The sequence below is a fragment of the Microcebus murinus genome, chromosome 17 (assembly GCF_040939455.1).
Source record: "Microcebus murinus isolate Inina chromosome 17, M.murinus_Inina_mat1.0, whole genome shotgun sequence".
In the NCBI taxonomy this organism is placed as follows: domain Eukaryota; kingdom Metazoa; phylum Chordata; class Mammalia; order Primates; family Cheirogaleidae; genus Microcebus; species Microcebus murinus.
Window position 1 is genome coordinate 2508128 of NC_134120.1, and position 26215 is coordinate 2534342.

The 26215-nt window shown below is 47.8% G+C and overlaps 1 protein-coding gene and 1 long non-coding RNA gene across 3 annotated transcripts in view; one reads left to right on the forward strand and one right to left on the reverse strand.

Annotated features, from left to right (window-relative positions):
- Positions 1–7505: 7505 nt before the first annotated feature.
- On the reverse strand, positions 7506–10494 carry LOC142861639 (uncharacterized). The gene is made up of 3 exons (XR_012912862.1): positions 10314–10494; positions 8124–8613; positions 7506–7588 (listed from the first exon to the last, which is right to left on the reverse strand). It is a non-coding gene; the product is annotated as an uncharacterized LOC142861639 (long non-coding RNA).
- The window catches only part of ZNF516 (zinc finger protein 516), a 104655-nt gene continuing 88225 nt past the window's right edge, over positions 9786–26215 (forward strand). For both annotated transcript variants that reach the window (XM_075993790.1, XM_075993791.1), the window contains exon 1: positions 9786–9919. The gene's annotated coding sequence lies outside the window, so the exon portion shown is untranslated. The remainder of the gene's footprint in view (positions 9920–26215) is intronic.

A 26215-nucleotide genomic window follows, 5' to 3' on the forward strand; every position in this document is an offset into this window, starting at 1 on the left:
TTGGTTAATTTTTCTATTTTTTTGTAGAGACAGGGTCTCACTATGTTGTCCAGGCTGGCCTCAAACTCCTGACTTTAAGCAACTCTCCCACCTCGGTCTCCCAAAGTGCTGGGATTATAGGCGAGAGCCACCACACTCGGCCAGCTTCTCTGTTTCTTTACGCTGATATTAATTTTAATTTTCTGATTTTTAAAACTGCCTTAACATGAATTTAACTCATATCCTGCGTTAGGTTGGCTCCGTGTGGTTTGCATTTATTCCGGTTTGCATTTGGGAAGGTGAGACTTTGTTACATTTCTTCTGAAGGTTACAGAGTGGGCAAAGACAAACAAAGACAGCCAGATGAGGAAATCAATCACTTTAGGTAACAACAAAAGTTCTTGAGGCTTGTTTTTGCTGAAATTATAGTTGCTCCCTTCATCAGAATTTTGGCAAAGTTCTCACCTCCATTGACAACCTCCGTGTCTTTTCTCAAAGGAGGCAAAATACCGCCCAGCTACACGCTACAGCCGGGGTGAGCTCCAGGACACTGTGCTAAGTGAAAAGAGGCTGAGCCAGTCGCAAAAGGACAGACACTGTGTGATTCCACTCGCGTGAGGTCCCTGCAGGAGTTGGATTCCTACAGACAGAAGGCAGAGCGGTGGGTGCCAGGGGCCGGGGAAGAAAAGAAAGGGAAGGTTTTGTTTATGGGGGCCGAGTTTCTGTCTGGAACGATGAAAAAGTTCTGGAAACGGATGGTGGAGACGATCACACAAGGTCGTGAATGTACCACTGCATCGTACACTTTAAAGATGGTTAACATGGTAACTTCCATGTACATTAAAAAGTCGTCCCCTCCAAATTGTACCCAGTCTTTCCATCCACAAAAGGTCTGGACTCCTTAACCATGTTGAAATTATAGTCACTCCATAATTATGACAATTCATCCACATCCTGGCGCCTTCTCTCCTTGCTGCTCTGTTTCTAACGCCACCGCACCCCCTGAACGCAGACTCTACCCTCCTTCTAACTGTATTATGCATGTGTCAAATGAGATCCCAGGCAGACAGGGCTTGCAGCCTTTCTTCCCTACTCAGTTTCGTTACAAGTGTACCTGGCCTAACCAGCGTGCAGCAGGCACTGATGGTTCCCTTCTTTTATTTTCAGTTCTGTTAGAAAAGTCTGCATAAACACGCACTGTGGTCAGTTATGCTCCGGGAGCCACAGTGAGCCTTGGGGGCAGAGAACGCCCGGGCTCCGTTGCTGTTGTAGGACCGCGTGGGGCTCAGGGGTCACGCCCTATCTGCCACGTAATTAACGTGCTGTAGGATTATAAGAAAAGGTGACAGGAAAAACAGGCCCCTCTCTTCCCTAACACGGGAGACCTTTCAAAAGAGGAATCCTTATTGAATTTGTCTTTCCCCAAATGAATTCTGCTCTGTGGCCTAGTTCCTTTTATTCTTGAGACCGTTATGAACCACAAGTGTGGGATTCTGTGTCAGCTACTCTGAAGCCAGCTGTCTCTCAGAGCCTTTTACTTAAGTTGAAATTAAGAACAGATTTGAGGGTCGTCTACCTGCTGGGAAGTCCTGATGGAGTTACCGCAGACTGCAAAGGGTGGGAACGCGGGGACTGCCAGCGCTGGAGCTGGGAGCACAGTTCCCACAACACTTTTGCCTCCGCTAGAAATCTGTGACCCAGCATTGCTCTTTGTTAGTGCTATCCCTGTCCTTACACCAAACACACACACACCAAAAGTTAGTAAAAGTTAAGATCTATGTTGCAATAAGAATAGTGCATGGGGTCAGCATGAATGTTTTTGCTGTTGTTGAGAAAACAAGGACAGATTGTTACCAATGCTGTTTTTGTGGGAAAGTTCTTAAGATTTCTACCACGGGGGTGGGGAATGAGCGAGGCATCTTTGTATCACACGTATGAGTACATTTTGCACAGAATCTTGAAGTGACGCTTTGCTGATAATTCAACTAAAAATTCATGGCTAGGAGGAATCTTTAGACTTCCACAGGAGAGAGATGAATAAATCTCCACAAAAGTGTTTCACACAACATGCAAGTCTCAACCACGATTAAGTCGAAATCACAGCCAGTTGACCCTAAATTATCCTGCATATAAAAGACTGTACAAAAGACAGCTGCTCAGTAAGAAGTTATCTTATTGTAAACATTGGAGAGTCTGGGTATGGATCACGTTAGAGGTGGTTTCGTGTGTGTGTGTGTGTGTGTGTTTGTAAGAAATGTACATGAGAACTGAGATAGTTTCCTAAACTAAGATTAGAAATATTCTGTTAGTTAACTTTTGATTCAATCAGTCTGAAACCATTTTGTAGAAGATTCTATTTAAAATGTAATCACGGCCGGGCGCTGTGGCTCACGCCTGTAATCCTAGCTCTCTGGGAGGCCGAGGCGGGCGGATTGCTCAAGGTCAGGAGTTCGAAACCAGCCTGAGCAAGAGCGAGACCCCGTCTCTACTATAAATAGAAAGAAATTAATTGGCCAACTAATATATATACAAAAAAAATTAGCCGGGCATGGTGGTGCATGCCTGTAGTCCCAGCTACTCGGGAGGCTGAGGCAGGAGGATCACTTGAGCCCAGGAGTTTGAGGTTGCTGTGAGCTAGGCTGACGCCACGGCACTCACTCTAGCCTGGGCAACAAAGCGAGACTCTGTCTCAAAAAAAATAAAATAAAATAAAATAAAATAAAATGTAATCACAACTTTGTATGAAGGGTATTATCAGAGGTTGAATTACATATGGATACACCCATGCTCATGTGCTGTTTTCCCTTCCTTCGTATTCTAAATACAGTGTATTCTCTGGGTTTTAAAGCTCTGTGAAAAGGAAACATTTTTTAAAAAGAACAAGTTGGAACTGGGGTAATATTTTTGAAATCATCAGTGATTAAATATCCAATTTCCATTTATTCACGAAATAGTTACCTTCTCCAAACAATATAAAGGCAGCTGTACTACTCCTAACAACAGTCTTCACCCAGGAATACTTGCTGACAATTTAAATTATATTCCTAATCCACTTTCAATCTGTACATTTATTTCACAAAGCAAAAGATTACCCCTTGATTTAGGTGCATAATGTCATTCCTCTTTCTTAGTTATAACTTAGAAAATCCTAATAAATTCACACAGATACAATCAGTATTAAATATTTACTAATAAGTAGTGCACCAAAGTGTCTAATCATAGCACTTAAATTTTTGAGCATGCATATTTAATACATACTTTTTAGTTTGTTTTGGTTTTCATGTTATATAACAAAAAGAGTTTCACTTCTAGCTTTCAGAAAGACAAGGCCTTTGGGTGGAGGGGGGTTCTTCTTGTTTTTTGTTTGTTTTTCACTCTGAGCTATTCTTTAATAGAACTCAAGAACATATCTAAACATCCTTAATCACTCCATAACCACTGAACACCATTTCCTCAAGATGTTGGAAGGAGCAAAGTCCCAAATGCCGAACAAATAATTCATAGACAATAACAAGGGAAAATAAGTGTTTCCTTCCTCATCTATTTCACTAACCAGAATGTTATAAAATTATAAACAGTCAAATATCAAACATTAATATTCAACTATTAATACTACTGACCTTACAACACCCAGGTGTTATAATTTGCCTAAACATTTCCACATAGGAAAACCTCTTGTGGGCATTCCAAGGGTTTAAATTACATGTAGAAACAGTGTCCTTAACCTCTAATGGCTACTTTAAATGTCTGAAGATATCAAATACGTGAAATTTTGGCAATGCTAAATATGGCTATAGGAATAGTGTGGGAATTCTGATTAAATATTTTATTTTTACGCCTTTTGTGTGTAGACTACGCTGGTAATAATGCATTGACAAATGAACAACCAGCAGTGATTTTGAGGGCAATCAATGTAAACTCGTTCCAACTGTCAGTAACAAAATGATGCTGGCCTCAAGCTTCCATTTCCCAGGTTTGCCGCCAGACACCAGGATTTAACTCCTGCCCATCTACAAAATTACGCTCTCAGATTCTGCAAGCATTGTAGAGAAATGTGGAAGGAAGGAAATCGTTTAGGAGCACAATATTATTGTAGACAGACATAGCCCTGAGTGAAATCACATGTGGGTGACTTAAGACAGGGACCTGCGCAGGCTACAGAAAGCAATTCATAAAAATTTTAGTTTCATCTGGAGGTGTGTGTACGTTTGCTCACCGCTCACTGATTTGGCTTGTCAATTTTCAATACGTGGAAATTATTAGTGCAAGACTGTACTATTAAAGATACCCAAGAATGCAGATGATTTATACCATCGACTCACATCCAATCCAACATACTACCAAAAAAAAAAAAACTACTAAAATTGCAAGTATGCACATTTTAATCTCTTTGTCAGTTCATACATGCATGTAATAAAATCTGTATACATGCCATTTGTATCTATGTAATTAATTGAGCTGGGCGATACTTTTATTTGTGCATTGTCACTGGGCATGGAAATGAATCATGGGCACTTCAATACTTCCCTGTGAATCAGACTTAAATTTGTTCAAGAGGACATCCCACTTCGGCATTCATGCCGAAACCAGCAACAATTGTCCATGACCTTTAACACGCCCGCTATCCGAATGAGTGCCGACCATTCGTCACTCGGAGCTTACGTTTCAGGATTCTCGGGTGCGTGGTCGCAGAGGCTGGCGTGCGTCCTGCTCCCCGCCTGCACCCCCCGCTCCTCCGTGGAGACGCGCGCGCGCGCACACACACACGGACACACACGCGCGCGCACACACACCCCACACGCGAACGGCCCCGCGTCTGATGCCCAGCTTTGCGCGGGCACAAGCACCTCCCTGCGCGGCGCGCCCGGAGTAGTTTCTTTTGTAAACGCCACGAGTCGAGTCGGGGCCAGCGGCCGCGGGCAGGGGAGACGCCCCCGCGAAGGTGCGCGCCGGCCTGCGGCGCCCCCGGCGAGGCTCGGCCACGCGGGGCGCCGGACCCGGCCCCTCCGCTGCGGTGCTCTCGCGGGGCGCGGAGAACAATATGGCCAGGAGCCTGGTGGGAGCGGATCGCAGTACCCTCCGCGGCCCACGGCGCCCGGCCTACGTCACCGCCCAGTCCGGGGCGCGCTCCCCCCTCGCGGCGACCTGCCCCGCCCCCTCCCCTCGCCCTCCTCCCCCTGCTCCTCCGCGGGCTGGGCTCTAACTCCCCGTCCCGCCCCTCCCCTGCCCTCCCCAGCCCCTCCCTGCCACGGACCCCGAAAGCGTTTTAGAGTCAAATTAGGATTTCTGTCCCTACACTCGATTTATTGCAACTAACTACTGCCCACGGGAGTAGTTGAGGTGAAGAAATTAAGTTTTTAAGAGCAGAAAAATGAGAGTTGAACTTTGAAGGACACAAGTAAACAACAACAACATTCATCTTTAAGCGGCCATATGGCGGAGTGGCTGTTCCCAAGTCTTTCCAGGGGGACCCCTTTGATCCCTGGTCCAGGACTTAAGGTCTTGACTCTGTCTGAACACCCCCAGAAACGCGGAGCAGGAAGTCGCACACCGCGCCGAGTTAACGCACACGCATCCGGGACTCCCGGCGGGGCATCCACGTTCGAGTCCCGATTCGAGGCTCGGTGCCCAGGTGCCTGCGGCGGCCGGACCTGCATCCCGGGCACGCCTGCACGTCTGGATGCGTGTGTGTGCGCGCGTAAACAGCCTCGGGACCCGGAGCTGCGGCGGCCCCGGACCTGGAGGAGAAGGGGCGACCACCGGCCGCTGGAACTGAGTCAGGGCTATTAGGGGAAGGATTATCTGTGTCTGAGTCACTGCAAGCCTCCAGACTTTCCCCGCAGTGTGGCAGAACTTTGTGCTGATGAGACAATAGTGGAGCGTGTGCGTTTCCTACAGGGCAGACCATTCCCGGGCTGGGGGAAGCCTCCGGCCTGCGCCCGGCCGCGGGCGCCCGGCCCCCTCCCCGCGCAGCGCAGCCCCCGGTGCTCGGCCGGCGCCTGGGCCCCCGCGGGGCGGGCGCGTCCGGGGCGCGCGCAGGCGGGGCGGGGAGGGGGCCGGGCGCGTGGCGGGCCCCGCGCGCCCTCGCGCGTCCCCCGCGCCCGGGCGCAGCTGGCGCGGTCGGTCTAGTGCAGCGCTCGGCTCCGCGTCGCGGGCGCTCGGCTTCACCTTCAGATGCGCGGGGCCTGCGCGTCCTCCTCCCCGGGCCCACCACCTCCCCGCCAAGGTAGGGGCCGGGCGAAGGGCGGGGTGGTGCGCCGCAGGGCCCTCGGTGGGCGGAGGGCGCGGGGCCGGGGGCCTAGACTAGCCTGGGACCCCGGGGTGCGCCGACCGGGGGAGGCGCCGGGGAGGGGGTGCGCCGGGGAGGGGCTCCCCGGGAGCGGCGAGGGCTACTTGGCTTTCCCTGCCGGTAGTTGCTGGGCTCTGCAATTCCAGGAGAGGGGAAGATGCAACTTCGGGCGGCGGGGCGAGCGCCGGGAGGTGGTTTTTACCGCAGTGGAGGGGCGGGGTGGGGGCCGGGGTGGGAGCGCGGAAGAGGCTCCGGCTTTGTACACTTCGTCAAAGGCGACGCGGGAGGAGGGGAGCTCGGATGCGCTCTCCATCCATTAGAAGACAAAGAGCAAATTGCCTTACTTTAAAGTGAACCGCTCCGGCTAATGAAGGTGGGTGATGGGGGTGGCGCTGCGGCCCCGAGGAGCCGCGTCAGTTATGGAGGGTTTGGCGGACGGGGTCGGAGCCTGCGGGCCCCGAGCGCTCCTGCCTTGGGGACGTGTTTGCCTGGGGAGGGGGGGCTGTTTTCACTGTCCCCTCCCCTGCTGCTTGGCTATCAGCTGGGAGCTTAGGAGTGACCCTAACATTAAAGAAGTGAAAGCTCTTGAGGGGAAGTTGGGGCAGCGTGGGGGTGGGGGGCCAGGGCTCTCGCGGGGCCTCCGAGAGGGGTGGGGAGTGGGGGTCGGGGTGGCGGGGACTCTTCGGAGATGGGCCCGGCGGGTGGGGGTGGGGCTGGGGGCGGGGAGGTATTGATTGCGATGTACACCCGGGTGTGTAAAAGAAGAATGCGGGGGGGGGGGGGGGGAGGTGGATGGGTGGATGGGGGAGGCGCCTGCTCTGCCATTTCCAGGGAGAACGGACTGAATAGTTAGGAGCAGTGTTTAGATTAAACCGTCTCGTCAAGTTTTAAAGAAAGTTTGTATGGATAAGTTTGTCGAAAGCCAGTCGACTGGGGCATTTAAAACCAGCGGTTTATGGAGGGAGGCTGGTGTGCGGTGGTGTGCGCGGGCTGGAAAACCAGTGGGTCCTGCAGTTACCGCCAGCGAGAACCAGCCTTTTGCCCGAAAAATGTGGCTGTAAGTCAGCCCCATTTATTATCGGCGCTAACAGGCTTCCCGCAGCAGCCGGGTCGGACCCGAGCTCCGGGCTGCGAGCGTCAGTCACTCCTTCCGCGGGGCTGGTGACGCAGGGGCGCGCGGGCTCCGGCGCGCAAAGACCGACTCGCGCTGCCCTCTTCTTAAGTATATTCATCCTGCGCCTTATTTAATCCAGATGCACAAAAAGCCATTTGCTGCTTCATTGTTGGTTTACATTTTTTTGGAAAGGCGACTGGTGTAACCTGTGGAATTTGAAATGCAAATAAAAGCCTGTGGGAGTTGAGGCAGAACAAATCAGCATTTATAAAGCGAAAAAGATTTAATGTCTTTGAAATCACTGCCGAGGAAGAAACTGGAGGGGGAGTGTGATTTTTTTTCAGGGAGTGAGCTGTGACGTCAGGTCTTTTTGGAAAAGATGTTATTTTTAAAGTCTGAACCCCGGGTAGGTAAAGTGCTTACAGGAAAAACAGATTACAAGATTAACATCTGTTAACATGATCGTTTATCTCCTGCCAGAAATAGGTCAGTTGTTTCTTAAGGAGAAACACGATTGCTGGCGCATGCTTAAATAATAAAATTAAAGTGATGGGTTGGCACATTAGGGGCGAGTGTTTGTTACAACCTGACCTTTGGAAAATATTTTTTTTAATTTTGAGATCAGTGAAAGGTCACAGCCCCTCTCGGGCGTGGAGAACAACTCTCCACGCCGCGTCCACCCTCGGAGAGACCCTCCTGCCGCCCCGACTCCTTTCCGCCCGCGCCCCGACCGGTCATTACCTATTCATCGCGGTGGAAGTAAAAATGTATTTAAATGGTGTCGTCTGACGCCTCCCTCGTTAAGGAAGGCGAACTCTCTCCGCGCAGATGGCTAACTTTCAGAGCTCTGCTGTTGTTTTACCATTAAATGCAACGGTGGAGAGGAGGGGGAAAAAAAGGAAACAGCTTTACAAAGTCTCCCAGCCCCCTGGGCGTGAGTGACGGCTCCGCTGGCCAATCCGCAGCGGCTTTCTCCATCCCGGAGGTAATTTGGGTTGGAGCGAGCGTGAGCGCGCGCGCGCGCCCGCGCCCATGTGTCTGCACGGTGAAGTCTGGCCGGCCCCGCGCACCCGCAGGCTTCTGCCTCTGCACAGATGTGTAATGTGGACGCGAACACGCTTTCACTCGAGTGGGTCTTGCTGGGTGGGCACACGACCGCCTGGGGGGGGCGGCCCCTCCACACGTCCAGCGAAGAACGAGCCTTGGGGCGCTCTCGGATTCCGGTCGAAACCTGCAGGAGGGGAAGGAAGGAGGAGCGGTGTGATTATGCTTCTCAGCAGCTGGCAATGGAAACGTGCGGTTCCATCCGCTGCGGTCCTGCGGGCCGCGCGCCCTGGCGCCTTTCGGGTCCGGGTGAAGGCGCCCACTCGCGGGGGAGGGACGGGGGTGAGGCTGCAGAGACCGCGGGTGTTGGCACTGATGGAATTGTAGAAAAGTGAAGGGCAGTGTGTGTCTTCCAACTTAGGTTTCATTTCTTCCCGGGAGGTGACGCTGGGGCCAGGGCAGATGCGGTGCGCAGTGCTCGCGGGCGTGGAGTGAAAGTTCGCTGCCCACCTGCCCCCGGACGCTGCGCCCGGCCGCGGCCCCGCACAATAGGCGTGCTCGCGGGCGGAGTGCGTCGCCCGCCACCCCACGCTGCCTGCCGCCCGAATGCGGCGCCGACCCTCCGGGATATCGGCGGTGGCGTGCGTGCCCGTGCCGTACGCACCTGGGGACGTGCGGGGCCAGCCCTGCGCCGGCCGCCTCCCCGCGAAACGCCGGGCGCTGCGTCTCTGGGGAGCCCAGCGGCTGCGGGGCTGCCGCTCACTCCGGGACGGCGACGATGCCGTGGGCGGGTTCAGGACCCACGTGCCCACTCCCTGGCCCGGAGACCCCCGCCGGGAGGCCCCTGGGAGGGACCTCGTCCACGCAGGGTGTGCCGGGCTGCCAGGCCGCGCGGAGGTCACTGCGAGGGTCCGTGCGCGGCCCCGGGCACCTTCCTCCTTCCCTTCCTGCGAGAACCTAACTCGGTGACACGGCAGGGTCCGACCGCAGGCGTCCCCTCCCACTCCGGCCATTTCCGCCCCCAAAGCCGAGTTCCACGCGACCCCCAGCTCCACGAGCTCGCGGCAGCAGGCAGGGGCCGCCTCGGGAGGCGCCGTTGGATTGAATCATTCCTATTTCTGTCCCTTGGCTGCGGCGACTCTGGGGCTGCGCGCTGCTGCGGGGCGCGGGGTGTGTGTCCCTTGGGGCGGCGAGGGGTTGGGCGGTGGCGGAGAGGGGCGGGCGTGAGAGGCGGGGGGCGGGCCGGGGGCGGGGGCTTTACCTGCCCGCCCCGGGGGCGGGGGCGGCGGCCGCTTGTTGCTGGGCTCGCGGGAGGAGGGCTGTGGGCGGGGCGGGAAGGGGCGGAGAGGTGGGGGAGGGCCTGGCCCGCCGCCCCCGCCCCTCGGCGCCCGCCCCCCGTCATGTGGAGCGGACGTCACAGGCCTGCACTGTAACCCAAGAAGTGAAAGAGACGGGGACCCTCTGCCCAACTTCGCACCACAACAAAGGCGGGGGTCTGTGCGGGCCGGGGGGTGGGGGGTGGGCGCGGGGCGGGAGGGGCGGCGGCGGGGGAGGGAGCGGGGCCGGGTTGGGGCGGGGGTCTGTGGGGGAAGGGCAGGCCGGCGGGGGGAGCGCGCCGGGGGGTGGGGCGGCTGGGGCCGGGGGGCGGGGTAGGGGCCTGGCCGCAGGGGGGGCGGGTCCGGCCGGCGGCGGGGTCCGCGGGGGCTGGGCCGGGCCGGGGCCGAGTCCGGGCGGGCGTCTGCGCGGCGGCGTGGACCGGGCTCCGGGGGCCGGGGCGCGGCGGAGGCCAGGTAATTGGTTTCTATTTTAAACTTCACTTTGTTCTGGCGGAGGTGGGGCGGTGGGAAAGGCGTGGCCCCCCGAGGACGATTACATAAGTGCTCGCACCTGAGTTGGGTCCGGGCCGGCCGGGCGGGTGCGGGGCCGGAGTTGGTGGTGGGCACTCTCCTCCTGGGGGCTGCTGCGCGCCCGGCCGTGCCTGCTCGGGGGACCTGCGCCGCGTCTCCGGGATGGGGAGGAGGCCGGGAAGACTCCGCGGACTGTTTCTAGAAGCCCAGATGTGCCCGTGGGCGTGGGGCCGGGCCTTGCAGGGGTGTCCGCTGCGTAACAAAGGACGGAGCCCTTGGACCCTCTGGCCCACTCCCTGTGCTGACTTAGCCAGCAAGTCACAAAAGGAACTTTAGCCGGCGAGCCTCACTAAACGCACGACCGAAAGGCATTTCCCCGGGAACGTGCTGTGCTGTTAAGTCTCCAATCTTGATTAAAGGTGATTTAAAGATAGGCTGATGTACCAGTTGGCTTTGTGGTAAACACTGTTAAAATATTGGCCAGAGTAGAAACAAGGGTTGGATAGCCCCCCAAAAAGGACCTTTTTCCAGATATTTTTAAAACCGTGCATTGATAGGATTGAAGTATTTTGGTTTGGGGATGTGTTACTTTAAGGAACTAGGCGTGCATGCCATTTGATAGGTTGCTGGCTGCTGCCATGTAAAAAAAAAAAGCAGTTCACTTTATCATTTGTTCCTCCTTCATTTTCTCTTGCATTCTTTGATTATGTCGTCAAAGTAACTGTGTTATTTATATTTACATAGAGCAGCCAGAATTAAACATATCACATACCACTATTGCGCTTGAATCCGAGACACCCCCCCCCACATTAGCAAAACCCGAGAGTTGGGCCGAGCCGCCTCTGCGTCCGGCTGCAGAGTTGGTTACCGGAGGAGGACATCTTTGGTTTCACCAGAGTGACCCCCGTGGCTGCCTTCAATGGGCCCTAGGACGAACCGAGCTCTGTGTGAGACTCCCAAGTATTTTTTGGTAATGGAATTAGAGTTTTGCTGTGTTAAGACACAAGCGTGTCTAATGTTTTTCTTAATTCATTAGTAGGGCTTTGTTTCCTTACACTTGCTAATTTGAATATACTGAAACATTCAGCAGAGCCCACTCAATACTCAGAAAAAAAGTAACCCCAATGGTTCTGTAATAAAGCTAGCCAAGAGGCGCGGGAATGACTGCCTTTCTAGAAATGAGACAAAACATCAAAGTAGCACGTTGGGTAGGTACAGATTTCAACAATAGGTAGAGAGATGGGAGGAGTTCTCTTATTTTTAATCTCTGAAGGCGTTTGTTTATCAGAATAATCTTTCCAACTGCCTTAATACCCTGAAATATGTATGTATCTAACGTCTATATATCTAATGTGTATGTATCTAATATTAATTGCTGATGTCCTGAGGATAGTTTACATCATCGGTGCTTTATCATTGTTTTTTGTAAACAAAACTTCAAAGTCCACTAGTTTGAAGATTCCCCTTCCTGCCCCCCCTTCCAGTCTCTGAAGCCCTACATTTCTAGTTTTATAAGATGTTGTCCCAGAGACCGAAACTGAGTGAACAGAATGAGAGAGGTCTTCAAAAACAGGTCACAACGTTAGAGGCACTTCGTCTCCACTTCCATAAGTGAAACTTTCGACTCCATTTCGCTTACTCGCTTTCACAAGGAGATATTTGAGTTTTATAAATGAATCATTTGATGTGATTAAGTTTAGTAACGTATGTGGAAAAGGGAAGGAAACTTCTCTAGAGAATACTTTGAAGTGAGGTGTGTTCTCCAGCAGATGGTTTTCAGTCCTACCAAATGGGGAAGATGATATGTGACCTAGCCATTTAATTAGAGTTTAGTCATGGATCGCTCTTGAAAAACCAGTACTCAGTTTATTGGGTAACTGTTGTGGATTTTTATTTATTCATTTTCCAGGGCACGCATTGGTCTTACTCATAATTTACCAGAAGGGATCTTTTAAAAAGAATTTGGTGGGACCGACTGTGAGTCTGCCTGGAGATCGTGTTTGGAGTCTCGGCTGCAGTGTACCTTAATGCCATGGAAATAGGAAACTGAAATAGAAGCTGATTACGTTCCGCAGGGGGGAGCTTGCCTGAACCTGTGTACTTTCCTTTTATACTACGCTTGCTTAAAATGTTCGAGACGTTGCACTATTTTGTTTTTTATTCCACTTTCAACTAGGAGGAAAGGACATGTGTTAATTATCAAATTAAAAGTGGCATTTCGCTTATGATGTACGGAGATTGCTCCCTGAGGAAAGCATTGCTGTAGAAGGTGCAGGAACACACACTCACTTTATCTTTGATTTTTGATTGGTCAAATTTAAGTGGAGACAGCTAAACTTTATCAGAGATAAGCGTGGGTTTAACAAGTGCTATAACTAATGGGAGAAAGCAGGAGGAAGTTCAATTTATTTGGTTAGGTATCTGCATTATAAATATTTTAACTTAGAAGTAGCATTTTCTTTCTTCAAAAGCAGACATCTTACTTGCTGTAAATGTTGATGCATTTTAGTACTTGGATAAAGCTGTTCTGACACAGTCAATTAGTTCTTTCAAAAATTCGTCTCTTTCCTGTCCTGACCCTTCCCCCTCAAAGTTCTAGAAGCCTTGGGGAAAGTTCAGTTACCCCCTGGTTCTGAGTGCAGTGCAGAGAGCAATGTGGGTTTGCATCCTCCTGGCAGAGCCTGGCTGGAGCCGCCCGGACTTTCCTTCTCCGTTCTCTCGTGTTTGCATTTATTGCTTAACCAGCATCCCTGGGCTGCTTATGATTTGGCACTTTGACCTTCGCCTCCAGAATTGTTAATGTCTAAACGCGAAGGACTAATTTTATGGCTGTGTTTAGCTCACAGGGCCTTGGGAGAGAGGCCCTTACTCTGTCGTTGGGGAACTGCATCTCATTTGGATTTGCATTTTTCAAGTGAATGGCAGTGTCAGGATGTGGACTTGTTGTGAAGTCTAATTAGGTGATGGTTGGAAGGCGCCTCTCTGAGCCTATCAGAGGCACAGAGGAACATGGAGATGCGGCCGGGTGGGTGCCTCCCTGGGCTGCCCTTCAGGTCGCCCAGTTTGAGCAGTAGTGGTTCTTCCACTTTTGGGTTTCCTTAGAGCTGGGTGCCTGAGATGACAGTGTGACTGTTCCTTTCTTCTCCCTCCCCCTGCCCCTCCCGGGGGCTCTCAGCACCACCCTTCCCCCTCACTGGCCAAAAGTGCGCTGGCAGCCGTTTCTCTTAAGGATCTGAACGGATCTAGGGGCCACAGAGGTGGCAGCATTTTTCCAATACAAGCCCTGGCCTTGTTTCTCTCTGGTCCCAGGGACAAGTGAGCTTGGGGTGGGGCAAGGGGGGCCTCTGCGCCCCCCCAGTTAAGGCCCTACCCACCATTAGACTCCAGTTATCAAAATTTTACAATTTTCAGGAATTTTGGAAAGTTGTCACAAACCCATTTTAAGAAAGGAGTCACATCAAATATTTATGTGTATGAAGAAAACGAACCTTAATGGGCAGAGGAAGAATAAAGAAAAACTTTACTAGTACTTTGGAATGTCTCATCCAGCTCTTTTAAAAAAAGCATCTTTATTTTAAAATTAATTTTCTTCCAACCAGAAATATTTTAGGGGGGATGACTTTAAATAGCTAGGGGGAGGATACATTTATAGAGGTTATAAATGTATCGCTTGTATTTGGGATTTCTACTGTCTGCTAAAGTGTACGAGGTACATTTTGGATGGATTGGTAAAAATTAGCAGTTGCAACTGTCCATTTTGCATTCTTTATCCTCTGCATCTGGCCACGCATGATTTGAACAGCTGAAGCGTCTCTTTCCATAGCTGGAGCTGTCATATTTATGTCCGGCATGAAATGTTTTCCAGTGGCATACATTCGAATAGTAAAGAGGTGTAATTTTGTGGTTCTCAACATGCCTTAAAAGTAGTTTTCCAAAAAAGATGTGGCATGTACTGAAAATTACAAAGCAGGAGTCATTAGAAATGCAGCTATATTTAGAAAGCACACATGTAAATATGTGTTCAGTAATGGGTGTAAAACACAACACAGAAGAGTAGGGAAAAAAGTCATTTAGAAACCAACTCTGTCAGGCTTAGATACATTTTACTGTATACTGTGTTTCAAAGGCATGTTCATCCTGATTTTCTTTCTGGTTTTCTTTTCTTTCTTTTTTTGGTCAGGAAATGAATCAAGTCATTATATTCTCAAAATTTACTGTAAGAGATATACATTATATGTAATTTTGAACTTCAGACAGTTGCTCAGCTGAGTGGGGAAAATGGGATAAGATTGAATATATTTTGTTATTTTCAAGGCGGAGTTCATCTGGTATTTTATTCCTTCAAAACCAGGTAGACTTGTCTCTCACTGGTTCTCACGCCCCGGGGAATTGGTGGTGTCAGCTCAGCCTTCTGGATACAGCTGTCCTGTTATTTTCTTGCCATTTAGGAGATGGTGTGCGTAGACTAAGATGTGGTGTTAGCTTTCAGGACATAGTTAAAAGGCAGACTCTTTAAAAATTGAGATTTTTCTCTTAAAACTCTGTAACTTTTTGTTAATGGCTAAGAATTACTTGTTTTTTTCCCCCCTACATTATTAACACTTGAAGAACCTTCTAATCCCCAACTCTTTCTTACCATGTGGAAAGCAAGGGACATTTGTTTAGGAATTTTTGTCCTTTGTTTCAGAAAAGGGCAACATGTGTCTATCTTTGCCATATGGTACTATTTAACCTATATTGCACGAGCTGACTGGGCCCTGCGCATAGGCATTGATTTATTTCAGCATTCGAGAATGTTCTTTGAAATGCAGTACAGTAAATGATGCATTGAAAGTTGTCCAGAGAGGTTATTTGTGGCTTGAGCAGATTCTTGTTCAGCTGATTCTCAAGGGTAGTGAGCAAGTTTCACTTTTTTTTTTTTCCCCTGAAATAATTTTTGTGAGACATAGTTTGCCATTAAATGTTGAACGATCGTGTTAATTCAGGAAAACAGCCACATGCGAGTAGTTAGGGCTGTTGCTGGTTGCAAATTAGGCTAAGAATTGGGCTGGGCAGAAAGAGAAGATTCACTTTTAGTTCCTGATTATTTCTGGTGATTTTAGACTGGAGCTAAAAAAAATTTTTTTTCCTTAAAGACTTAGGTCTTTTTTTTTTTTTTTTTAAATGGACAGATCAACAAACAGATGAACAGTCCTATTTCATAGCTTCACTGAACTTCCCTGGTGATGCTGTGGAATTATCGGAGGCAGGACTGTGATGTTTTCACTTGGGGGCATGTTGGTTTACACCTGTTGGTTTGAATTTTGGGGCAGACCTGTCTTCAATTCCCAAGGGTGGCTGATTGCGTCCTGTCTGACCAGTTTATTGATCTGGACCATCTTGGAAGAGCCTTCCTCCAAATTTTTAACATTCCGTGTGGCCAAGGGGTTGCCACCAATGCACACGTGTCTCGGGACACCTTTCTCTTGTTGCGTCAGTCTCATTAGTTTTAATCATACCACTTTTCCTGTTTTAAGGGAAAAAAGTAAACAAATTTATACTCATTCACGTGTGTGTCCCAGAGGCAAGGCACCTGCGGAGAGGAAGGTGGGCCAGGGTGTTGCTCAGACAGGTGAGCCGGGTGAAGGCGCGTTTGCCCTTGGTGATGCATAATTTATGTTGACATTATCAGTGACACGGAGACAGCGTTTTTGTGCCACTTTGAGAAAATACCATCATTCACCTTGATAATCATATTCCCACCAGATTTAGAGTCATCATTTCAAAGCTTTTCATGTCTGTAGCATGACCATTAGCATAATGATGATAATTTGTCCCTCTGAGTAGCACCAAGCCTAATTTAAATGAACGTTATTGTGTTGAGTACAGTCCAATCCCAGGTGTTCTGGTGGCTTCCTTCTTTCCAAAATGGCTTTTTTTTTTTTCTTTTAAAAATAAGCGAGGAAAATGATCTCATTCCTAAAACCAACTTAAAAAAATACATAACTGCTGGTAAATAAGTGAATTCCTAATGTAAGAGTACTTGCCATAGCAACAAAAACTTGGGGACGATTCTGTAGAGTCATGGGATTAGTGGTTTAGTGGCAGGATTAAAATTAGCCTCAGTAAATTACCCTGGTGACAGAAAAGCAGAATCTGTTAATGGTTTTACAGGAAGATTGGCTTATCAGTTATTTTCTAGGTTGGTGAAAGATTATAGGTGGCTCGGAATTTGAACTTTAGGAAGTAAGGTTAATTTTCCTACTATCTACACATTTTAAAGGATCTGCGGTGTTGATTGAAGCATGAAGTTACTGCAGTTAGAATTTGTGATTTCCTATGGGTGTGGGAATCCATGTTTCATGTTCAGCTGCAGATGTTGAGAGTGTTTTAGGCAATCCTTAAATTCAACAGTCCGTGGGGATAGGAGACCATTTTGGAAGGTGTATTAGAGCTTTTAGGCCACAAAGGCACCATTGAGATACTGACAAGGTGGTAGGTTGTTAAACTGCCCCTTCTTGGCCAGCGCAGGGTTAATGGGGCTGTAACTCCATGTAGGTTTCATATGGGTTAGAAGTATATTCCTCATGAAGGAAAATGTTTGCTTTCATGATTATTTACATGTCTTTGAAAAGTTATGTTATTTCTATCTGGACTTGTTTTAGAAAGTTAGTATTGAGAATCATGGATATGTTATAACTGCAGGAAACTTAGAGATGGTTTTTGGGTGAATCCTGAAAGGCAGAAAGATTTGGCGACTTAGCCTGGGCAGATTGCAGACCCAGGCTTGGTGACCTCAGTTCAGTCTTCTTTTTACTACACTGCGCCGCATGAACAAAATCCGGTGAGGTGAAAGTCCACTTTGAAGATGAGCTTGTTAAGAGCGTTGTGATGCTGAGTTAGCACTGCAGTGTGTAGATCCGCAAACGATCAGTTATTTAGGACAGTGTGCAGAGCCCCACTTCAGCCTCACTTGTGATGCTTAGATCTAGCCCCAGGGACAAGAGAAATGTTGAGTACATTTTTGCATCTGTTCATGGAGGTATCCTGTGAGTGTGAGAACGGGACCAGTTGTTGCAGCCAGGGGCTACTGCAGAGCTGCACAGCTCAGACAAGCAGGAAAGCGGAAATTCTGGTCACCAAAGACCGGACAGCTGCCTACACAGATTCCCAGCCCAGCAGTGGGTGCCAGGCTACAGATTTGCATGGGAAACCCAGGGGTAGCCACCAAGACTAACATTGCTTTCCATAAGAGAGCAAATTCAGAAAGTAAATGACTAACATGGGATATAGAAAATCCTACTAGAAAAAAGTGACCAAAGGCCAGGCGTGGTGGCTCACGCCTGTAATCCCAGCACTCTGGGAGGCCGAGGCAGGAGGATTGCTTGATGTCAGGAGTTTGAGACCAGCCTGAGCAAGAGCGAGACCCCATCTCTACTAAAAATAGAAAAAATCAGCCAGATGTGGTGGCGCATGCCTGTAGTCCCAGCTACTGGGAAAGCTGAGGCGGGAGGATCGCTTGAGTGCAGGGGTTTGAGGTTGCTGTGAGCTAGGCTGACGCCACCGCACTCTAGCCTGAGTGATAGAGCAGGACTGTGTTTAAAACAAAAAAGTTACGACTCATGTAAACTAAGAATTGCAAACACTTAATCACTATAATAATTTGTGAGCGCCATCATTTATGCCTGGTGTGAGAATTTTCGCAGGCTTGTTTAACTGTTTGGTGGTCGGACTCTCATCACCTGTATGTTGGTAGTAATCGCTTGCTAATTTATATCTCATCGTGTTGAGGGTATGAGACGTACACTGAGGGTCACACATTAGGTATGTACTGATGCTCTAGACTTTATGATTAAGGTCACATCCTTGACAGACCCATTGGAAGTTGAAAACGTTGTAAGTCGAAAATGCAATAAATACACCTGACCTGCCTAGCATCCTGGCTTAGCCTGGTCTGCCTGGAATGCGCCTGGACACTCGTGCTAGCCCACAGCTGGGCAGAGACTCGGCAGCGCCGTCCGCCGCAGAGCTCGGGGCAGCCTCCCGATCTCGGGCTCAAGGGGACCCCCACCCAGGCATCCGGAGACGGCACGTACCCCTCTGTGCCGGACGCCTGTGGCTTTCGTATCATCCTAAAGTTGAAAAATAGGAAGTCAAACCTTTGTAAGTTGGGAACCGTCTGTAGTAAACTACAAATAAAAATAAAGAACAGGAAATGGAATAATAGGTTGTGACAAGGGGAAAAATAAGATCACATATGCAGATCTTAAGATTCCTTCCAGCTGGTGTATGTGAACCGAAATTCAGAATCTGAGCTTTCTGGCACTGAAACAAAAAGGGAAGCATGGCCATTTATGTTCCATTGACTCTCAGGAAAAAATACACCAGTTCTCCCATGAAATAAAAGTTTATTTTAGCACATAGCACTGAAATAAAGTTTTTATGTTGATTATTAATGCTGGGTATTTTAATATAGGCTATATATTTTTTATATAGATAATGCCTTCAGTAGCATTCTTAAGGCAACTTCTGTAGTAGCTTTTGAAAGGTTCCTTGTAGCTATTTTGATACAAAAAGTCAAGGTCATAAGAACAAAATACAAGGCACTGAGGGCTATTTTTTGAATCACCATGACAATATGATACAGATTAATGAACATTACTATATGCCATTATATTAGTAGAGGTTTAGGTTGGGCACGGTGGCTCACACTTGTAATCCTAGCTCTTTGGGAGGCCAAGGTGGGAGGATTACTTGAGGCCAGGAGTTTGAGAGCAGACTGAGTAACATAGTGAGACTCCCATCTCTGCAAAAATAAAATAATAAATAAAATAAAATAATTAGCTGGGCATGTGGTGTGTACTTTGTAGTCCCATCTACTCAGGACATAACGTGAAAAATGAAGAAAAGAAATAATAATTGTGATCTAGTGCATTTAGGGAGATATATTTATTTATATTGTGTAGTAAGCCTTAAGGCTGGTTTTTTTTTTGTAATTTGCTACCTCTCAGTGTAACCTCACAGTATAAGCAAATTTACAAAATGTGGAAACTATTCATGCTACTTGGGCCTGAGGTATACTTGGAGTGGAAACTGCAGGCAGAATTCATCTATTATTCTTTAAATCATTGTCGTAGTGGTATAATATCTGTGAAGTGCTCCTTGTGTCGAAGAGCAGAATATTTTATCGAGATGATGACTTTACATATCTCCTGGCCCCTGTTCTTCATGATGACTCGGCACTCTCAGTTGTCCTCCCAGATCTGGAGGTCTGAAGTCTGAAAGGCAGTTGTTGGGTGAGAAGTGGGCACACTGTCAGGGCTGCATCAAAGTTTATGAAAATGCTGAAGTTCGGGGCTTTTCACTTAGGGGGGTCCACTGTGGACTAGCAGCAGACTTTTCCTTCACTTCCGTGGGAATCTGGAACAAAGTGTATTTCATCCCTCCTTTTTAATTAGGTCATTTCAATACAGTGGCAGTAAGCATGGCTAACAGTGCTGGTTCAGGAAAGCTGCTTCTCAGAAGAAAGGACAGTCAGTCACAGCCGATGAAACTCCTTTCAGGAGATGTGAGCTAAGAGCAGAGGGGTGGGTTTCGCTCCTTCAGGTCGGTGGCGTTTTCTGGGTGGTGTCTGTGTGTCACTCCGGCGCTGCCAGGAACTGTGGTGAGATGCAGACACGGGCTCTCCCCCGTGGGCTGTCTTGTGTGTGTGGCAGCCTTCGGGCTGGTTTGGAAGCCAGCTGGAAGGGAACAGGTAAAAGGATTTAAAGTATAAATGGCAAGAGAATCACATTTTATTGGTGCATCTGCAGCGCCACCAGGTAAGCACAGAACCTGCCATTGTTTTTAGGGGGAAGAACCAATCTGCCATCTAGTCTTTTATCCTCATGTGTCCCAAGACTGCTGTTCAACTCGGTCAGTTCAGCGTTGCCACATTTCCAAGGTGAGAGGCATACTTACGCTGCTTCCTCATTCTTGGGGCCGGGTCCTGTTCTTGGAGAGGACACTTTGGGTTATGGATTATTCCTGCTGGTAAATCCAGGCGTTCAGGTCAGCAGGTGTGTCATTTTGACTGAGTCTCAGGTCCCACTTCTTGCCACGTTAGTCACCGGAATGCTTCTTTTGGTAGGTAAAATGATGTTTTAAAACAGACTAGCATTCTGTTTATTAGCTTACTTGTGAGATTGCAGTGTTAGTGTTCAGAAAGCCTATCGGGCCTTTTCCCATAAGATGGACTGGCATTCAGGTGGAATGACAAAGTCCAAATCTGCTCATATATCGCTCAGTTAGGATAAAAAGTGCTGTTTATCTTTCTCTGTCTCAGCGGCTCAGCACAGCAGTGTTTTGGGCATAAATAAGCAAATTGAGGCAAAGGAAGATTTCTGCTTAAAGGAAACATGTGGATGTGTCCTCTTGGGATCACCGTTTATTATTGGATGGACCCAAAATTCTTTTGAGAGTTTTGCAAATCCACATGAGTCTGCGCTAGTTAGATTTCGTCTGTGGGTTCTTCTCTTGAAAATGATTTAAGCCTCCACAGCAAGTCATGCCTCCCCTCCCAGAACATCTAGGCTCCAGCTGCCCCTACCCAGTCATGTGAAATTTATGGTTCTTCAATTGCCTTAGGATCTGCTGGTCAGGTAGGGCCTTCAGTATCACCATAAATTAAAGTTTTTCTGATTAAAACATCCCTTTCTTAGACAGACCATGCCTGGCTTTGGAGGTTAGTGCAAAACAGACACGGAACTACACAGGCTTGCATTTAATCACTTGGCAGAATTTCTTTCATATCCATTTGAAAGTCACTTTGTTTAATATACTTTAAGATGATTGAAGTTGGAGATTAGGGTATGGACTATGTCCTATTTTTAAATGAGAGGAATTACAGTAGCTGAGGTACTCCCTGTTCCGTAGTCCCTTGATGTGGACTTTGTTCTTCTGTAGAATTCACTTCGCTGGCAGTGAGTTGATCTGAATGTCATTATTCCAGGGAATTTATATGAAGCTGCTGCCCATTTTAATTATCGAACCAGAATAATACGTTGATACTTGGTACCCAGCGTCTTACTGTGTCTCTTGTATAAGGGGATAAGGATAGACAGAGGTACTTTGCTTTTAAGAGAGAGATTTTTAAAAATGAGGTACAGAGAAGTTCCCCAAACGGTATGTCCTCATGCTATAAAAGGAGGTGGTGTTTGTGGAATTCACTGCAGATAACTCATTACTTGCTTTTCCAACCACAAATGTATTTGGGTAATTTAGTCACAGCCAAATGCTTCAGGTAAGCCTTCTCTTTTTGCCCAAATTGAACTGTTTCTTTTCAGATGCTTGTATAAAATTCATAGTCCATACTCTGCAGAGATTTCATCATCTTTGCCATAGAGATATTTACAGTCTAAAGAGGAAATTGCATGTTGAGGAAAAAGAATGTGTTAGACATTGCACAACATGGAAGTAATTTTCTTTTATGCCAGCTACTATTTACTGAGTTACTGAGTGCCTTCTACGTGCCAGTCCCTGCATTAGGCATTTTAGATACATTGGCCTGGCAAATGTATTAAGATTTTTGATATGTATACTTTAATAAAAAGTTAAAATGGCACCATGATATGAGTTTTTCTGCAATTCTTTTTCTTTTGGGTTTCTTTTTTTGAACGTAACATCACAACTTTTTCTAAGGCATGTGTGGGGTGTGGTTGTGGGCACACACATGCTCGGTGGTGCCCAAGTGCGCGGTACCCAGCGTGGCCGGACCGTGGCCCCGTCAGAGCAGACTCGGGCTGCCCGCGCCCACGGCTGAGTGTTGCCCGGATGAGCTGCCCTTTGTCCCCTCTCCTGCTTGCGGGCGTCTGAGGCACTGCCAGGGTCTCCCAGGGTGCAGGAACTTTACTGATACATAGTCTTGTGCACTTGTGGGACTATTTTTCAGGATAAGTTCCCTGAGGTGGAATTTTTGGAACAAAGAGGCATTCTTACTGATAGATACGGCCACATGTCCCAGCAGAGATATCACAGTACCATTTTACACTCCCCGGGAAGGTCCCAGGGAGGGACGGCTTTCTTGGTTTCCTCTTTGTCCTGCCTCATGATACTAGTCTCTTAAGCCCTGGTCACCCTGATGGGGGAAAATCACTGCATTTTAAACACTGTAAGTGATGGTGAGTATTTCTTAATGTTTATTAATCGTTTTATTTCTGTTGTGAATCACCTGTGACTTGCTCTGTCATGGTTTGTTGATTTGTAAGAACATTTTATTTATTTGGGATAATAGCCTTCTGATTATGTTGCAAATATCTCATCATTTTGTATCCTTTCATCGTAAAGATGTTTTTGCTCTAGAAACATCCAGATAGGCTATGTGGGTTGTTTCCTAAAAGGTGTGAATGATTTTGGGTGTGGACTTGACCCATCTTCTCCAGTCTGGGTGGGTGGAGAGAGCTCTTGACTTCTAACGCAGTTATTGGTCTGTTTGTTTTTTTCTGTTTATTCCTGAGTAAATTTCGGACATTTATTAATATGTTTTTACTGGAAAGCCAATTATTTCTTTCATCCATATTGACAAATTTATCAACCTAGAGTTTTGAAAAACATTGTTGCATGATTGTTTTCATTTGTCTTCTTTCCATAGTAATTAGACCCAATTCAGCAAACTCTTGCCATTTTTTTTTCTTGATCAGGCCAGATTTATCTCATCCACTGGGGTTATCATAGTGCCAGTTGGTGATTTCATGTATCAGTTTTATGGTCTTTTTCTTTTTTTATGATTTATTGTTATTCATCAAAATTCAGATTTGAGGGTTTTTATTCTTTTTGTTACTTTTGGATTGAATGTTTCATTTATTTATTTTTGATTACTGTAGCAAGTTATACTTCTAGCTTTCTTTGTGTCCCCTAAGTTTTGACCTATGGTACCTTTAAGAGAGTTTGCAATTTCTCATTGACTTCCTCTTTGTTCCAGGAGTTGTTATGGAGAGTTTAGAATTTTCCAAATGGCTGAACCGTTGCTAGTGTTGTTTTGCTTTTACTTGTTGTTAATTTTTATATCATACTCTGGTATTATGCAGCTCATGAGACCTGTACTATCTCTAGTTTATGGAACTTTCAGAGCCTTGCTTGTTAGGAGGGAGGCACTTCATGTTCTATTGCCAATTTAGCAAAATGGCAAAGTATGGAGTTTGATACTTAGATATTAGATAAGCCTTACTTTATTTTTTAAGTCCTCTATTTCATATTATTTTTGCTTACTTAATCTGCCAGGCTTAACAGAGATTTGCAATTCTCCCAGATCATTTTTTCTCTGTTGATCTTTCTGTGTATTTAGTATAGTGTTTGCTTGGTACATTTTATTTTCTTACTTGTGTTATTATTCTGTGTTATTTGACTTAAAAGTTGAGGGCAGTCACAGCCGGGTGAGGGGCATGTGGTCCCCACTGCTGGGAAGGCTGAGGCACAAGTATCTCTGGAGACCAGTCTGAGCAACATTAGCAAGGCCCTTCTCAAATACCGCATCTTAGGACAATTATATCTTCTTTGCGATTTCTTTTCTTTATAAATTATAAGAGGACTTTTGTGTGATTCTCTTTTTTAAAAAAACTATGAATTAAACTTTTCATGGTATTTTTATTTCCACTGTTGCTTTTATTTGCATTTTCTGATATATTTTTGTCTTTATGTCCAACTTTTATGACTTCTTTAGTTATATAGGGGTGTGTCTTTGTGAGAACAAATAGTTGGATTTAGGTTCTAATCCTATCATGGAGTCTTTTTTTAATAATTGAGTTTATTCCATTTATATTTATTTCTGAAACAGACTCATTTGGTCTTCTTCCCTAATTAAAAAACAAAACAAAACCCAAAACCTTTTTTTTATGCTTCCTTGCTTTTTTCCCTTATTTTGTACTTATTGACATATGAATTATGTTTCCTATCTTTTAATTATTAAAATCAGAAGGCATATAGGAAGTATAATATTTTTAGTTTCACTAGCAGCTATATTTATAACGTTTTCTTAAACCCGTGTTTCTCAATGTATCAGCTTCAGTAGCAATATAATTTGACTTCCTCTTTGGGGAAGATGAAGTTAGAACACTTGTATCACCTTCCTCTTCTTTCTGCACCTCCACCCTCCCTACGGCACTATTATAATTCCTTTTTTGGCCATTGTTTCAGTCTGCTGCTCTTAATTTATTATTTTCACATATAGATTTTAGTTCAAGAAGTGTAGTAATTGCATGTTTATGTTATGTGTAGGTCAGTTATTTGACTTGATTTTATTTATACTTATTTCCTTGCTTACTGGATTTAGTGATCATTGCCCATTATTTTTTTCTTTTTTCTACTTGCGAGTTCTTTAATTAGATTCACCTTCTGTTTGACTGGATTACCTTTCCAGGTAGGTTTTAAAGGATGCACTGCTGAGGACTCTGGTCCTTGGAGAGGAGTCAGCCTGGGTTGAGGAGGGCGGTGGGTGAGAGCCCAAGCAACAGGAACATGGGTCAGCGCCCAGGAGAGCAGGAGACGTTTGATATTGCTGGAGCCGAGAGGTGTGTGTGCATGTATGCGTTCACACGTGTGCATACTTGTGAGTGTACACATGTAGAAGTGCAGACATGTGTGTGCACACACGTGTGCATGTTGTGTAAGTTTGCAAGAATGTCCATGTATATGTGAATGTATATACATGTAAGTGTGCTTGTGTGTAGGCACACATGCATGCAGGCGTGCTGTGCAGTAAGCATGTGCAAATGTGCACACATGCATGCAAGTATGTAAGCAAGCATGTACGTGGGAGGCTGTTAGGACCGTGCGCTCGTGGCTGTGAACTGTCTGAGGAGTGGGGGCTCTGTCCCAAAGGCAGTGGGAAGGGCTGCGTTGTCGGGGTCCCTCAGCCCGTCTGCAGTGGGGCAGAAGCATCACCGGCTGGGACACTGGAGGTGTCTGGAGGGAAGGCGGTCCAGAGAGTCCAGGAGGAAGATGGAGCTTTGGGGCTAGGTGTGTGGCCGAGAAGGTGGAGCAGAGTGCCCTGGTGTGGGTTTGGTTCACGCTGGGAGGCAGAGTGTGTGAGACTTGGTAGTCTGTTGGTGCGGTGAGCGGGAGGGAGGGACGGTCCAGGGCAGCTTTCCTATTCCTGGGTAGGGTCCTGCAGGGACGTGGCCCTAGAGGGACGGGGTCCCAGGGCCCGGGTGTCTTGGTCCGGTCTCGGGGAGCCTGCATGGGGTGGGCATTGGCACTCGCTGTGCAGCCTCCGAGGATGGCGGTGTCACTGCGTGCTGGATCAGGGGGTGGGGGACCTCTGATACACACCTGGGGTCTCCTGTCAGATTGTTGTCAGCCTCCGAGGACGGTGGTGTCACTGCGTGCTGGACCAGGGGGTGGGGGAGCTCTGATACACACCTGGGGTCTCCTGTCAGATTGTTGTTAGCCTCCGAGGACGGTGGTGTCACTGCGTGCTGGACCAGGGGGTGGGTAGGACCTCTGATACATACCTGGGGTCTCCTGTCAGATTGTTGTCAGCCTCCGAGGATGGCGGTGTCACTGCGTGCTGGACCAGGGGGTGGGGGACCTCTGATACACACCTGGGGTCTCCTGTCAGATTGTTGTTAGCCTCCGAGGACGGTGGTGTCACTGCGTGCTGGACTAGGAGGTGGGTAGGACCTCTGATAAACACCTGGGGTCTCCTGTCAGATTGTTGTCAGCCTCTGAGGACGGTGGTGTCACTGCGTGCTGGACCAGGAGGTGGGTAGGACCTCTGATACACACCTGGGGTCTCCTGTCAGATTGTTGTCAGCCTCCAAGGATGGTGGTGTCACTGCGTGCTGGATCAGGGGGTGGGTAGGACCTCTGATAAACATCTGGGGTCTCCTGTCAGATTGTTGTCAGCCTCCAAGGATGGTGGTGTCACTGCGTGCTGGACCAGGGGGTGGGTAGGACCTCTGATACACACCTGGGGTCTCCTGTCACATT